A 17,056-nucleotide genomic window follows, 5' to 3' on the forward strand; every position below is an offset into this window, starting at 1 on the left:
TCAACTAATCTGTTTAAATGGCTCACCTGTTGGTGTCTAAAAGCCCTTTACAGTAGTTTGCAAGTGTGAAATGTTATTTTCTGAAATAAACTTCCCTCGGTGTAGTCTTTTACACACCGTGCTCTGCTTACCTGCTATCTTATAATGGGTAAATTAGATCCTGACTTAATATAGATTTTCTCTACATTGTGATTTTAAAAATCATGTTTCAGTGCATTTCCTACATGAGTCTTGGATAATCAGCACAACCATTAATGGTCACATTTCAGGTTATGGGCAGTCTGTGTGTCAATTAGCAGGATTAAGTAATGACCTTCAGCAAGCATTGCAAAGTGTGTCCACTTGGCCTACTTGTTGGCAAAGCAAAGTTACTGTTTGATTCTTAGAATTTCCAGTTTCGAAAGCTCCCTCGCCTCAGCCCCTGCTGCAGTGTGAACCTCTTTGCCCACCAGGGTCTCACAGATCAGTTTTTATGATCCACTACCCCTTCTGTGCCGCAAGTAGAGAACAGATGAAGCAGCCAGGTTACTAACTGGATCTGCCTGTTGGAAGCATATGACGCCCTTGTTGAAGCCATTGCACTGCCTTTCACTTTTGCGCTGGGTCTAATTCAAAGTGCTGGTGATAACCTTTAAAGCCTTCTATCCTTGGAACACCTACTTCCAAGTCTGCTGACTTTTTAAGAAAATCAAGAGAGGCTGTCCTGTGGCTCAGCAGCTCTTGAAACACATCTGGTTGGGACCAGGGACAGGAGTTGTGCCCGGGTTCAAGAGCTGTGCCCGGGTTTTGAACCTCCGTTCCAAGCTTACCTTGCTTCATGACCCTTTGCCACATTATAAAAACCTCATTTTCTTAGAAATGTTTTGGATAACTGTTTATTACTTTGCTGGGAGCTGTTTTAATTATTATTTTTTAGGGCTTTCTGATTGTTGAATTGTTATAGCTGGGGTATCAGAGTCTGTTAGTGAATATTAGAAACTAATTAATGGTAGTATTTAGATAATACAGTATTTGGGATATGAGGAGGAAATACTAACTGCAGAAAAGTGCCAGACAAGAAAATCCTGGGTTAGGTTATGTAAACCAGTCTAGCTAGGCTAGCCAAGTGCAGAGCTATGAAGGAACAAGGGGAAATCAAGTACTGAACCATTAAGGGCAATTGGCAATGCAAAAGAATGCCCCCCCCCCCATGAGAAGTGGACAGAGAGAATTGGCAGGTTGCCAAGGGAGTAAAAGGTAAAGGTAAAGGTACCCCTGATCGTTAAGTCCAGTCGCAGACGACTCTAGGGTTGTGGTGCTCATCTCGCTTTACTGGCCGAGGGAGTCGGCGTACATGTGGCCAGCATGACTAAGCAGCTTCTGGCGAACCAGAGCAGCACATGGAAACACCGTTTACCTTCCCGCCCATAGCAGTACCTATTTATCTACTTGCACTTTGACGTGCTTTTGAACTGCTAGGTTGGCAGGAGCAGGGACCGAGCAACGGGAGCTCACCCTGTCGCGGGAATTCGAACCGCCAACCTTCTGATCGGCAAGCCCTAGGCTCAGTGATGTCACAGAAAAAAAGTCCCTTTTGAAATCTAAAGGTGTTCTGGGAACAAGAAGGGGGAAGAGGGCAGATCCATATTGGCGATGGCTAGAGGAAGCTGCACCGGGAGACCAGGAGCCATGACTGACTGCTGCTTTGGCCCCAAGCTTGCTGAAGCTATGAGAGGGGCAATGCTCTGCACTCCCTCCTTTGAAGACTCCAGGTGTAAAGATGTGTACAGTAAACCATGATTCTTAAAGACACTTGTCTCTGCTGTGTTCTGCTCTGCTCTGCTGTGATGTTCGATTTCCCAATGGAAACACAATCCTGGGTGCGCACCTGGAACTCCCCTGGAATCTTGCTACCGCTGGGCAGAGATTGGGCGTGGCACGCAACCTTCATAGCAGTATTAACCTCAGCTGTTCTCAATTTTTGTAGTTTTAAGTTGATGTTTAAATATAAACATAATTGTTTTATTGTCTTTTGAAGGAAAGGAGTTCTAAATAAATGAGGAAATCTTTAAATCTGCAAGAAGAAGAAAGGTGCTTCCCGAGCAAGAGCTCTCCCCCCCCCCCATGAGTAAGGCAAGGTTATAATTTAGGAGAAAATATATTCTCAGCCATTTACCCAGATTTTAATTTGTGTTACAGTGGACTCCTATATCTGTTTACCTGGAAGTAAATACCACTGGGTTCATTGGGGCTTATTTCCAGGTGCATGCGGATAAAATGGCAGCTCAGGAACAGCCAGCATGGAATAGCAAATTCCATCAGTGCCAGGCAGCATAGCCAATAGCCAGGGATGATGTGAGTTGAAATCTAACAATATTTAGAGGATCACAGGTCATGTTCCCCTACATGAATTAAAATGGGGCTGTGTCTGCTCTGTGTCACTATGAAATGTGCCATTCACTACAATCCTGTGCAGGTTCAGTTCTAAAGTGTGAAGAGTCACATATAGGACTGCTTGTAATGCGTCATCATGCTCCTTGCTCTATGAATAGCCCAAACATGTGAGTACTACTATTATTATTATGAATGAATGAATAATAATAATTTATTATTTATACCCCACCCATCTGGCTGGTTTCCCCAGCCACTCTGGGCAGCTTCCAACCGAATATTAAAAACAGTACAGCATCAGACATTAAAAACTTCCCTAAAGAGGGTCACCTTCAGTTGTCTTTTAAAAGTAAAATATTTGCTTATTGCCTTGACATCTGCTGGGAGGGCGTTCCACAGGGCAGGTGCCACTACCAAGAAGGTAGTTCATTCATTCATCTTTTTATCTGTATGCTGCTTTTTCATAAGATTATGCCCAAAGTAGCTCACAATATCAAATGAACAGTAATATTTTTCAAAATAATAATAATAATAATAATCAAATTTCAAGACATATTTGTGACAATACGTAAAATACTTATTTATTTATTTATTTATTTATTTATTTATTTATTTATTTCTGTCTGTCTGTCTTTCTATCTTTCTTTCTATAAACCAATATTTAAAGGGATTTGCCTCCCAGCTACAATTTCTCTCATCACAAGCTTGACCAGTCAGAGCAGAACCCACCTCTATCTGCTGTTTACTTCCTTCTTCCATCACCCCACCTTCTCATTATCCCTTATGAGGTCAGTTTAGAGGCTCCCTGTTAACAGAGGCCCTGCATAAGCAGTTCTGTTTGTGAGATGGGGCTTTCCTCCTCTCCTGCCCTGCATGCCCCTGCCAGGCACGTGACGTGTGTGATGTCACGTGGCAGAAGGAGGCCTGACGGGGTCCATCATGGCCTCTGAAAGCCCCCCCCCCACTTCAGGGATGAGCTCCTTTGGGTCCTCCTGTGGCTGAGACGGGCTTCAACAGAACAGCACATAATGGCTTTTTCCACTGAGTGTGTGTGTCTTGTATGTCTGCCAAATATTTTCACCAAATAAAGATACACTCAGTTGGTTAAGCAAAATCCGAACTGCAAGGGACTCTATGAGAAATAGAAAACATATGGCCATTGGAAGATGAAGTGAAAGACAGAACATCATGATTGAAAAGACAAAGTTTTTTCTTCTTTCCTGCTAATTTAAGTCTGAGTACCAGACTTTATTAATTTAAGTTTAAGTGCCAGCACAGATGCTTTTATTATAAGAGAGAAGACTTAATATGAGTAAGAATGCAATATACCATATAAACTCAGCAATAGATAGCGGAAAAGGTATTTGTTTAATGCATTGCAGACCCATTGGTTTTACAGCACCTTGTGTGGTAAGGAAAGAAGAACAGTAATGGAAACCCCACACAAATGTACATACAGTTTGACTATATGAAGCGCTTTCTGGAGCTGTGCCTTGCTGGCTTTTTATCTGTTTTGTGTGATCCAAGAAGCTCTGTGCAAGAGCTTCTTTCAAGCTGTTACCATATTTTTTCCCCCAATCAGAGGAGGAAGGGAAGAAGGTTGTAATACTGAGGGCCAGACCCCCGACATACAATCAGCTACCTTCCCTCTTCCTTGCACTGTCTTTTCTCTCTCCCTTCACATCAATAATCTCTGAACATCTGGCACAACTGCTTTACTTACAACAATGAACATGTCCAGGGACTTAGGTTATCATTTGCTTCAGCTTTTTTATATATTCTAAAAACTATATTAAAATACAATTACGGGTCTAGATTAAACTGGCAAAAGCCAGAAATACAGAATGAAGGATTATCTCTCATCCTTAACTCAGTCGACTATGGCTGAATCTTACTTTCCACTGGGAAGAGACTATCAGAACAACATAATTTTCCCAGTCAATGTTTGAACTGTGTAGATTTTGTTGCTGGGTACTGTCTGCACCAGGGGTTGGAAGCATCAGGCTGAGGGGGTGCCATGTGGCCCTCCAGGCCCCTCTTGGAACTCTCTCCCTCCAGCCACCCGCCTCTCCCCAGGCTCATCATGTCTTGCACTCTCTTTCAGTGGTCTTGTTGTTGTTGTTTGTCCGGTTGGAATGTTCCTGATATCTGAGAATGTGGCTCACTTGTCTGGATGGAGGATAGAGAAGGGTGTGTGAACATGCATAGAGAGACTGTCTGGAATGATGTTAGAGGTAGTATAGGGTCGGGAACCTGCCTGGATGAGGGGATGTCAGAAGTAGCCTCTGCTGGATCAAAGGCTCTTCTGTACACAACATTATCTTGACCAGGGCTTTTCAGGAGAACCTCACTGGAACCTCATTGGAACTCAGTTTTGGCACCTCTCTGGTGGGTTCCACTGCCATTCTACGAGAAAGAGGTGTTCCTAGTGAGTTCCAGCACCTCTCTTTCAAGAAAAATAGCACTGATCTTGACGAGTAAGTTTGGAAAATGTGGCAATTTTATTTTAGTCCTGTCTAAGGTTCTGTTCAAAGCTCTTTAAATTTGAGACTGATTACAAGGAAGCTTAATTATAATTCATCTCCCTGCCCAATAATGATTTAAAGTAAAGAAAAATGTGTGTGATCTCTGACATATAAATTTCAATTTCATCAAGAAAGGACCACTCAGGCTGGCCATTTTTATTACCCTTCCATATGTGATTTGTGTAGTATAAGGCTACATTTAGCAAAGTGTCAGTAAACAAAACTTATTACAGGGTTCGACAGTAAGCAAATTGAGCTGATCTTTTAAATGATTTGTCAGAAAATTATATTTATGGCAGCCTTTTCACCAAGGCATTTAATATTCTGAATTGTTTCTCAACAAATTGAAAGAAACGTCTGTTATTCTGCCACTTGTAGATTTATTTCATGACTTACTATGAATAACATTTGACTCCTTTGTTTATTACTTGCAGTGTCAAGGAGGTTTTGCTCTCATGCTTCAAGTAGATCACTTTCTTTTCCTGGTTCCAAAGAGAGGTTAAATAGAAGAGCTGTTGCCAAGGCTTTTCTTTTAAATATTGCAAAAATTGTTTCAATTCAATATCCTTCACTACCAAAGGTGTATTCAGGGAAGACCTATTTTTCAGTGGCAGATCTTATTCCATTTCTGTAGGGGGTGGGGGGCAAAGGGAGAGAAAAGTTGTGATCAGACCTTGAGCTATTATGATGCTTTCGAATTCAAGGAGAGAACACACATTGAATACACACAGATCTGTGCTTTTCATTAAGTCTAAAAGGCCAGCTTTGGCAGACTTTCAGATCAAAGTGAATTTGTTTTGTTCCTCAATCAGGATAAACGCAGTAATGACCGAACATATCTAAAAGTATGGGTTGCATTTAAATTGTGGCAGCAATTTATTATAGGAACACAGGAAGTTGCCTAATACTGAATTGGCCCATTGATCCCTCTAGTTCAGTATAGCAGTATCCTGAGTTTTGGGAGACATTCCCAGGCCTACCTGGAGATATTTGGAGTTGGACCCAAGACCTTCTTCATGCAAACAGATGCCTTAACACCCAACCAGCACCTTTCTTTGATCTCTCTGTGGCTGTGATTTACTTCACTACCTGCCCCCCCAAAAAAAAACCACATTTCCTGTTTTCATGTTTCAAATAAAAAATTCTAGGAAACAGGGCCAGTAATGCTTCTGAATACCACAAGTTGTTGGAAAGTGCTTTTCTGCTCAGGTCCTCCACGTGCATCTAGTGGCTTTCAAAACCCTAAAATGTATTTTATATAATTGACTTTTTATTTCTATTCTTTGTATATCGCATTGTTGTTTTATTGCTATGGCCGATGGCTTGCGCAAATAAAGATTCATTCATTCATTCATTCATTCATCTGAGTGGCTGCTGTGAAAATGGGGTGCTGGACCAGGCTTGCTCAAACAGGCTCGTATTGTGTTCTTATATTAATATGTAGCTGTTATCAGATTTATTTGGAAAGAACTATGCTAGTAAGCCTCATAGGGCAAGGGGTCAGTGTATCTGGCAGTTAGCCAGAAGGTCGGCGGTTTGAGACCACACAGAAACAACTGGGGGCAGGATTCCTGCATTGCAGGAGGGTGGACTAGATGACCCTTGGAGTCCCCTCCTACAATTCTCTGATTTTATGAGGAGAAATATAATACAGAAGTAAAAGTGCATAAGAACAGCCTGGTATGCCGGCTGAGACCCTACCTGCCCACAGACTGTCTCGCCAGAGTGGTGCATGCTCTGATTATTTCCTGCTTGGACTACTGCAATGCGCTCTACGTGGGGCTACCTTTGAAGGTGACCCGGAAACTACAACTAATCCAGAATGCGGCAGCTAGACTGGTGACTGGGAGTGGCCTCCGGGACCACATAACCCCAGTCTTGAAAGACCTACACTGGCTCCCAGTACATTTCTGAGCACAATTCAAAGTGTTGGTGCTGACCTTTAAAGCCCTAAACAGCCTCAGTCCAGTATATCTGAAGGAGCGTCTCCACCCCATTGTTCAGCCCAGACACTGAGGTCCAGCACCGAGGGCCTTCTGGCGGTTCCTTCACTGCAAGAATTGAAGCTACAGGGAATCAGGCAGAGTGCTTTCTCGATAGTGGCGCCAGCCCTGTGGAACGCCCTCCCATCAAGGAAAAAACCAACTATTTGACATTTAGAAGGCATCTGAAATCAGCCCTGTTTAGGGAAGTTTTTAATGTTTGAGGAGAGTGAGGGCCTGGGCTGCGCCCCCTGGGCCAGCTGGAAAAGGCCTTGGAAGGGAGCAGGCGCTGCTGTCCTCACCACAGCCAAGAATGGAAACACCATCCCTCGAGTGGGACTGGCTTTTGCACTATCAATTTATTTCAAACAGTGGTACCTCGGGTTAAGTACTTAATTCATTCCGGAGGTCCATTCTTAACCTGAAACTGTTCTTAACCTGAAGCACCACTTTAGCTAATGGGGCCTCCCACTGCTGCTGCACCGCCGGAGCACGATTTCTGTTCTCATCCTGAAGCAAAGTTCTTAACCCGAGGTACTATTTCTGGGTTAGCGGAGTCTGTAACCTGAAGCATATGTAACCTGAGGTACCACTCTAGTTGAATTGTTTATACTGTTCTGAAATTTTGCACTGATACTTCTGTAACTGATTTTCTTATTTAATTTAATTTTTTTGTTTTTAAAAGGATTTGTTAGGAAAAAAGAAGCCCCCCCACTTTAGTTCATAATTAAATATCAATATTTAACTTATCTGTTACTTCCAAAACTGCAGCCCTTTCAGGTCTGCTCCTCTTGCCGTATATGTTTAACAACAACAGATTTTCTTGAGCCCAATTTCTTCCCTCCAAATGCAGTGACTATCCTAACCTAGTGAAATCCGGAGAGACCTGCACCTGATCATAGATTAGTGCCTTGGCTGGTTTCTGTGTCAGCTGACAATGAATGAAAAGATCCCAACTGAATGAAACAGTCTTTTTACTTTGGGAGTGGGGGATGCTTGAGGAATGGGAATGACATGCTGGTTTAGATTTGGGATTAATTTCACCATCGAGTGCAACATCAGGGGGAAAGACTAGAAATGCCCTCAGCAGAAAATGGTGGGCAAGGAGGAGGAGGAGGGGATGGCTTCCTCTCATCTTTCTTTTGTAAGATGTCTAAGTACTTTATCTCTTTCCCTTAGCTGTCAATGTCAACTTTGATCACTAATATAGTACCTCGACAGAAAGATAATCCAACAACATCCCTCAAAACTTTGTGCTTATGCAGCCTACATCTCTTTAATGCGCAAGCCATATATCAGCCCTGTTGTATTATATATTTTTACAAACATATTTTATATTTTTCAAAATAGAGCAATTAAATGAGCTGCTTCTTTTAATGTCAAGTAATGTTATATTTCAACTGTCTCTATTTACCGGTATGTTTAAAATAGTACTGCCTTTCCCCCATATAATTTACTGTTAAGACCATTTTAATTTTATTTTAAAAGAGAAACTACGATCCTTAGATCATGTTTCAGTTTAGCTTCCTTTGTGGGACACTATCTTAATGAACCTTAGGGAACTGCATGAAAGTGCTTGGTAGTGAAAATGCCCACTTGACTGAGAGGTGTATGAATTCCTTTGTAGAGAGAACACCAAAACAGATTAAACTGCATGCATCAGGAAGATCTTTTTGGAATTATTTTGTACCGAATGGCTTCTTTCCTTATTGAAGGTACAAAGCTATCAGAAATAATGTTCACATCCAGCAGGACCCGTAACCTTCCAACAATTTGACTTCACCCCCAAAGGTGTACTCCTCCATTGTCTCCCAAGACAGGCGGATACCAACCAAGCCACAACCATGTGATCAGAACCTCTTTCTTTGGGTCCAGGAGTCAAGGCCTTTAAGGAAGTGGGACAATTTCCCTGCCTTTCATATGTTCTGAGTGTATTCCTGAAGCCCTCATTGTATCTTACAGTCTGACCTCTCAGTTGCCCGGAAGCCTTATATAAGCTTCCTATAATTTGGAGACACCCGGTTGGATGTTCTGCTGATGACCTGTTTCCAGTAACTAGAAATCCTTTCTTCAGATATCCATTATTTGAAGCACCTTTCATAGTTTTCACCACCTGCTTTCTTGCCTTACAATATAACTGGAACATGTTGTATTGCTCCTGAAGTTCTTGCTGCCATGTGATTGGGTTTGTTTTATAGGTATAGCTTTTCTTGTGGTGCAGTATTCTTTTTCTGATTTTATGTCATGCTTTATGCTTTCAAAATTTTGTAGGTCACTTGCAAACTTTTTACATGTCAAGCAACAAATAAATTAAAAATAGCAATAGCAATAATGCAATAGCATCAATCACTCCCTTTTTTTATACAAAAGCATCGATCTCGCGATCTTCCCCATGAAACATTATATTGAAAGTATCTAACCAACTGGCCTACCTTGAATTTAAATTATCCTACTTCTTTTTTGTAGTCTATGCTGAAGTTTGTCTTTCATCATTACAGATTGTATACAATATTTGGGTCCACCTCTAGGATCATAGGCTCATCCCATCCAGTGGCGTAGTAAGGTCAGGTGGTACCCGGTGCGGAAAAATTACTGTCACCTCCCCCCACCCACAATGAAATTATTAAAAGAAGGAAAATAAGATACTTACAGCTGCAAGTGTTATTTTCTGGTTTATTTACTTAACATTGTGAGCATAAGCACTTAAAACCTTTTTTGTGATGGGGATTTCTTATGAATGAAACTTTTTACTTAATTTTGCTATTTTGCAGCTTTGGCTTAACGTACAAATACAAACAAATAGCATGCATCATAAAATAAAATAAATTATTGGCATAACGTTTACGTTACTTACCAAACTCAATATCATAGAGAAGAGGATGATCACAATGAATCAATGAACTAAGAAAATGTAATAAAAATTACTTCAGCACAGCACTTATAAGCTTCAGTAATAGTCCCATGGACTGCAAGATGATCAAACCTCTCCATTCTTAAGGAAATCAGCCCTGAGAGCTCACTGGAAGGACAGATCCTGAAGCTGAGGCTCCAAGACTTTGGCCACCTCATGAGAAGAGAAGACTCCCTGGAAAAGACCCTGATGTTGGGAAAGATGGAGGGCCCAAGGAGAAGGGGATGACAGAGGACGAGATGGTGGGACAGTGTTCTTGAAGCATGAGTTTGACCATACTGCGGGAGGCAGTGGAAGACAGAAGTGCCTGGCGTGCTCTGGTCCACGGGGTCAAGACTAAACAACAACAATACAGTGGTACCTCTGGTTCCATACTTAATTCATTCCAGAGGTCCGTACTTCACCTGAAACTGTTCTTAACCTGAAGCACCACTTTAGCTAATGGGACCTCCTGCTGCCACTACACCGCTGGAGCATGATTTCTGTTCTCATCCTGAAGCAAAGTTCTTAACCCGAGGTACTATTTCTGGGTTAGCGGAGTCTGTAACCTGAAGCACCTGTAACCCGAGGTACCACTGTAATACTCAACTAACTCAACAGAATGACATGAGGTGACTGACCGGCATGGCAGCGGATAGGATTGGTTGCCGGTTGAGTGATGATGAGTCACCGGTTGTTCACGTCTCGCTTGAGTACAAACTGCGGAGACAGACTTCAGCGAATCAGCGGAAAGAAACACCCGCTCTCCCTCCTTATCCATCCGCTCTCCACCACACAGCGTCGAGTTCAGCTGTGTTTCATTGCATTTGTTGATTGAACTAAAAAGTTTCAGTACGTATTACGTTGACTTGTTAAGGTTAATTAATTGTCAGACAAAGTTATTAAACTCATTTTAAATAAAAAAATTCAAAAGTGTCATGAGACCATTTTAAAATATATATATAAAAAACCCCCACATATTTTTGCCATTTTGTCACCCCCCTCAGTGATGACACCCGAGGCGGACCTCACCCACCGCACCTCCCTTCCTACGCCACTGATCCCATCTTCAGCATTTTCTTTGGCATGCTGTATTATGCATTGTTAGATGTACCAGAAATATGGGCAATATGACAGCTCTTGTTGTATGCACCCCCCCCCCAGCACTAAGCAGTGCGAGATTCCTTAGCACTTAGCCAGCGTTTGGTTTCCTTGGAATGAGGGGCAGCAGAAACTGGTGTCTTTTTATGATATATGGTTTATTTACACATATATACAACCTATTCCTGCAATGGAGGGGGCCATAGCATTAACCCCCCAAAAGGTCTTGCTTCTCTCACAGCCACAGCCTGAAGCTGCTTCTAGCCTGGCTCTCTCGCACACGGAACTCTGCCTTTGTCTTTCTCACTGCCAGCCAGGTGAGGGAGGGGCTTCACCCATTTGCCTTCTAGCACAGAACAACCTCCTTTGTTACACTACTTAGGGGCCATTAAGGCCCTTGCCTGGCTAATTCATCAATGGCATCCTCCATTAGACTTTAATGCTTGCTGGATCAAAGAATTAGAAGGGACTCGGGCATACAGCTTAACCCTCTTCCCCAACCCACCCCCCAAAACTCACAGTGTTATCATTATGTCCATCCACTATGAGAAGCATTTATCCTGCAAATGCTATTCAAAAGCACCTGACATGTCCTTTTAGCCCACAATGCAGTGTACTTGTGCCCAACCATTTGAATAACAGAGGCAAAGCAAAAATTAAAATCTATCATGGAGAGATTTGCCAATAAGTTCATGCTCACAAATCCAGTTCTGGATTAGAATGAGAAAAATAAAAAACAGGTCCCTCAGTATTGTTTATAAACATATTCTAAAACTTGATATACTTTTACTCTAATAGATCTTAGGAGTCACTACAACGTCACTACAAAGAAGATATATGAACACACCTTTTCTGTATTTATCCCATTGCCCAATCACTAGCAATAATGTAAATACATGCCGCTGGTCCCCCCCTGCTTTACTTCACTATTGAAAAGGCAGCAAAAATTCAGAAATCTATTCTAAAGATACACTCCCAGACATAGCTACTCTTCTGCCATATTGGCTGACAGCGGATTCTATCTCATTTTAAAAACGACTGAAAACACAGATTCTTAACAGAAGTGCTTGGCTTAACCTGAGCTCCTGTATAGCTACATGAACTCGCAGCTATAATAATTAAGCAATTAGGCATGACAGAGAGTTGTGAGTTTCCCGAGATAATCACCCCCCTGGGGTATTACAAGTCATGATCCAGAGATAAGTGTTTTTAATCCCCAAAGGGTGTGATTAAGTTATGATAACCACACACCCCCAGAGAAGGCTTATAAGTCATATAGAAATCTTTTTTACCTCAGTTCGGGGGGGGGTGGAAATGTCTGTGGCTGTGGGCAGAAGTTCCTGGAGTACACAACTGGATGTGGTTGCCACAAATTAATTAAGAGATTTAAAATACACAACAGCCTGATAAAATGAGTCATCAGTTCCATCAAATTTAATTGGGGGAGGGGGAGGAATTATTAAATTGTTGGCTCATGTTCCTGTAGTTAACTCCCTCCCAACCCCCCCCCCCAGTTTAGAAATAGTGGAGCCCCATAAAAGTAGCAAACTCTGCTGTATTTCAAGATACGCCAGAATACAGTATAATGAAACAAGGATGTGACTATGTTTTTATTAACACGCTGGATATTTTCTCTCTTTAACATCAGTATGTTGTTGTTGTTGTTATGCTGTGCTTTATGGTTTTATTATTATGTGACATTAATTACGTTCTCAATGTTGTACACCACACTTGGATCTTTGGATAGCGATGGTATATAAACTGAATAAATAATTCCACCTGCAGATACCATGCTCCAAATTTTTCCTTCCCCACCAGTTTGTTTTCCTCATTGCATTTCATGTGCTCTTTCCCCTCTTTGGATTTTCCCGTTGCATTTCTATACCATCAACTGCAGAACTTTGGCTTCTTTGCAATGGTATTTTTGAATTACATTAACTTGTTTGCCTGTGTTAACTTACTAACTTGGGGTCAGAAGCTTTGATGTGTGTGAGAGAGGACCGTCCTGGAGCCGAGATGCAGGCAGGACGCCCACAGGGAGCACCCAGTGCAGGAGACAAAACCCTGGAGGAAGATGGCACCAAAAGCAGGACTGTCAGGAGCAATGCTGCGTATCTGGGGCTACAAAATCGATTCCATGCCCTCACCTCAGACACTGATTCTCAACCAGGGGATCAAGTATAGCGGTTGCAGGCCTCAGAGCACACCAAGGTGGCAGTGAACAGAACAATTTCTGTCGCTCCCAAGAGAAGGAAGAGATGTTTGGTGGTGGCAGGTGACTCCCTAAGGAGAGGGACAGAGGCAGCAGTGTGCGGAAGAAAGACTCATGGTTTCAGTTGTTGCTACACAAATACACAACATATGGGAAACAAACAAGAAGAACTTGATACAGGATGGCAAATGACGGGAATGTAGAAATTGAATACAACCTGCTCTAAAGAAATAGATCAAACAGGGAGGAGGAGTAACACGAAATGTATAAAAATGTGTACACTTGTGAGGAGATCCATGACTTGGAGCATGAAAGACAGCTTATATGGTGCTGGAAAGGGAACAACAGTGACCTTACTGTGGGTGTCTGCTGCAGACCTCCAAGCCAGACCTCCTAGAAGCTGTCAGCATGTGGAAGCGCCCCCCCCCCAGAACAGCTTCAACTGGCCAGCTAAACCAGGTCCATGATGGGTCTCAAATCCACAGTGAGTTAGGGACTTACCCTGAATCTGAAGACAAGCTCCAGCAGATTGAGCATGTATGATTGAGCATGTTGAGATTCCTGCATTGCAGGGACTAGATGCATAAAACGGACTAGATGACCCTCAGGGTCCCTTTCAACTCTACAATTCCATGAACTATGATTCTGTGATTCTGTGTTGGTCTGTCTAGTAATTCCTTACAAAATCATTGCATTTGCCCTTCAAACACTTCCTAGCTATATCAGCTTCTTATCTTGGTATTTTTCTGCAGATGATGATGATGACGACAATATGAATTCCAAAATTAATTAAGAAAGCCGCAAGCTCCACCCCTTAAAGCATTCTTTTATCCTAGTTTATGCCAAGATTAGACTCTTCCAAGTTTTTTTTTAAAAAAGTAAGAAGCATCATGACTATTGCTCCTTTTGTGCTGCCAGATCCAAAAGCTTTAGCTGCCACAAGTGCCACATTTGGCAAGCTTGTGGTTTCGTGGGGGGGGGGGGTGGAGACGTAGACCTCTCCACCCAGATGTTCTATTGAGCTAACCTTATCTATACTAGGTCAGTCTTAAGCACAAGTACCAAATGTTTTTTTAAAAAAAGTTTCTAAGAACTTTTTGGTAATCCCGCTACTTCATGACATTACTCCGCTGCATTACGAAGCATAGGGTTGTATCTAGTGAAGTTGTCCCATTAGAGCAAGGACTTCTGCTTCTGCAGTGGAGCTTTCCCTCCCTTTGCTTCCTTGCACACTTCCCTCAGACCTGTTCTGGGTGATCCCCCCACCCCTCCATAGCAGACTTGGTCAGGGGTGTTGGGAGAGGAGGAGAAGAGGAAGTCCTTGCACTAATGAGATAAGCTCATAGGGTATATTTTGTGCATGGCAACATACCAAAGTACTGTGCTGCCTCTGGAGAATTTGTTCACCTACCTTGTAGGGAGATGCATGGGCAACAGGTGTTCATCCCATAGAGATTTATGTTTTTCCCCCCATTTGGAACAAACTGACAGGGAGATGTTTCTTCAGGTGTGGGCATACCTGCGAAAGCCACCCACTCGCAGTAGGTCCCGTTTCTTTCAAAGACCACAGGACAGTGTTGGTGAGATTGAAGATAGTGGTTCAAATCCTCAGCTCTAAAAGCCACTGGCAAGGGCTCACGGCAGCCCCTCCCTGGCTGTCTAGTCTCAGACTCTGAAGTTGTTTTTATAGATTGACAGGTCAAGCCATATAGTCGATGTACCAGAAACGGTCAGATTAAATCCTCTGCTCTTTTATTGCATCTGTGTTTGCACCACAGAACAGGTGGTTGGTGCTGAAAGCGTTTAAGGGTGGAGGGCCCTGTTATGCCCCCAAAGGTGATCAAACTGGACAATGCAGCCCATCTGTTCAGAGAGGAGGGCCTCTTAGGCAGTCTTTGATCCTGCTGTCGTACAAGAGAAGGGACGACAGTGTCACATGCAAAACCAAAAGCCTGTCATGGCTCTGATGAATAGTAAATATCACTCCTGCAATTTGTACTGTCTCACCCTTGGTCTTCTCTCTGCAATCGGGGGGTAAGAAATATACTGAAATATTTCTTATCCCCCTATATACAGTGGTACCTGTGTTTTTACATGAGTAGAATGTGTCCTTTTATTTAAAGCGCATCTCTGGGTTATTTGTGGGGCATAGGAATTCATTCATTATTATTTTTTTCAAAATATAGTCCAGCCCCCCACAAGGTCTGAGGGATAGTGGACTGGCCCCCTGCTGAAAAATTTTGCTGACCCCTGTTCTTGCCTTTAATTTAATACCTATTTTGTGTTGTCATTTTGTATTTTTATGTTGTGAACCAGCCTGTGATCTTCAGATGAAGGGCAGGATACAAATTTAATACAGTTGTACCTCGGGTTACAGACGCTTCAGGTTACAGACTCCGCTAACCCAGAAATAGTACCTCGGGTTAAGAACTTTGCTTCAGGATGAGAACAGTAATTGCACGCTGGCGGCACAGCGGGAGCGGGAGGCCCCGTGACTGGGGGCAGCTGCCGAGACCACATAACACCAGTCTTGAAAGACCTACATTTGGGGCAATCAGAAACCACAGGTAGTAAGACTTAGGTTCGTTCCAAAATGGTGGAAGTTCCTAAATTATTTGTTTAGGTAGGAGCATAAGCATAGCTTTGTAATCAGTTCAGATGGCCTGCAATGGTGCCCATCTGAGAGGTGCCAGAACTGCACTCTGGCATGTTCTGGCTGAAAAAAAAGCACTGGAAATAATAGGCTAGACTTCCTCCCAAGGTGAGGGGAAGTGACCTAAGCTAAGCCTGGCAGGACAGCTTACTTTACGGCATTAACCCTTTCATGCATTAATTGGATTTAAGCATTTTGGTTATACAACGCTGGTTATTCTACAGTTCACACTTCATGTGAATTAAAACATGGCTATGCTTTGAAAGCATCACTTCTCCACATTTCATAATGAAATTCTCCAAACAAAATAATATATGCAGAAATATGTATGATAGGGGAAAGTGTGCATAAAAACAACACTCACAAATGTATTATATTAGGGGAAATTGTTTGTCGTCATGTGTATATTAAGGTAAATTGCATGGAAAAGCGCTGATGAATTTTGTGAGGACATAGGGCAACCTGAACGTAAGACTGGAAAAGTGAGAAACTGAAATGGATAGGTTTGTCCATCTCTACCGGGAGACTTGTATGTCACCTTATATCTATGTTACTTGACCTGTGTTACTTATAAGGTGCTCTTTATATCATATTTGACCTGTGTTGCACATTGCACTTATCTTATGTTGCTTGACCTGTGTTGGTGTTTCACATTAAATAAATAGCAAAAAGTTCCCCCTTTTCTAGCTGTCTTAGCTCTCTGATAACTTACTTCAAAGAAACTTGCCATTCAATATTTATCTGCAGTTTACTTCAATGTTTATCAACTTTAAAAGTTAACTTGAACTTGCAGAGGAGCAGCAGACTTGCAAAGATTGAGTTGCTGGAGGAAAGGATAGCTTTTTGCAAGCCTGCAGCTCCTGTGCAAGTTAAAGTGAGCTTTACCAAATCTTAGCAAGGCTAATTTACCCTATTCCTATATTACAGCAACCAGTGGAAGAAAGTTCAATGTGACTTTGATTCCATAGGGTAACTGTGCACGAGTCACTCACCATACGGAATCTGCTACCATGTGGACCACTGTCACACACTTCAGATGGCAGCTGACACTGGGATGGAGAGACTCCATACAAGTAGGGCAATCAAGATGGTAAGCAGCTCACACACTTTGTGGCCACCATGTGGAGCTACTGCTACATGGAAACGTGTCCAGTGACTTCCCTGTGGTGACCCTAATGTAAGAATCATGGCATTGGGACAGTTGCCACCTCTGTGCCTAAGGCTACTCTTTATATAGTACTGTCGCCTCAGGTTGCTGTTTTGCATAGAAATATGATAAGATGCTGTAAAGCACACTGTGAGCATAAAAACTGCTACACTAGT

The sequence above is a fragment of the Podarcis bocagei genome, assembly GCF_964188305.1.
Source record: "Podarcis bocagei genome assembly, chromosome: 11".
NCBI classification, from domain to species: Eukaryota; Metazoa; Chordata; class Lepidosauria; order Squamata; family Lacertidae; genus Podarcis; species Podarcis bocagei.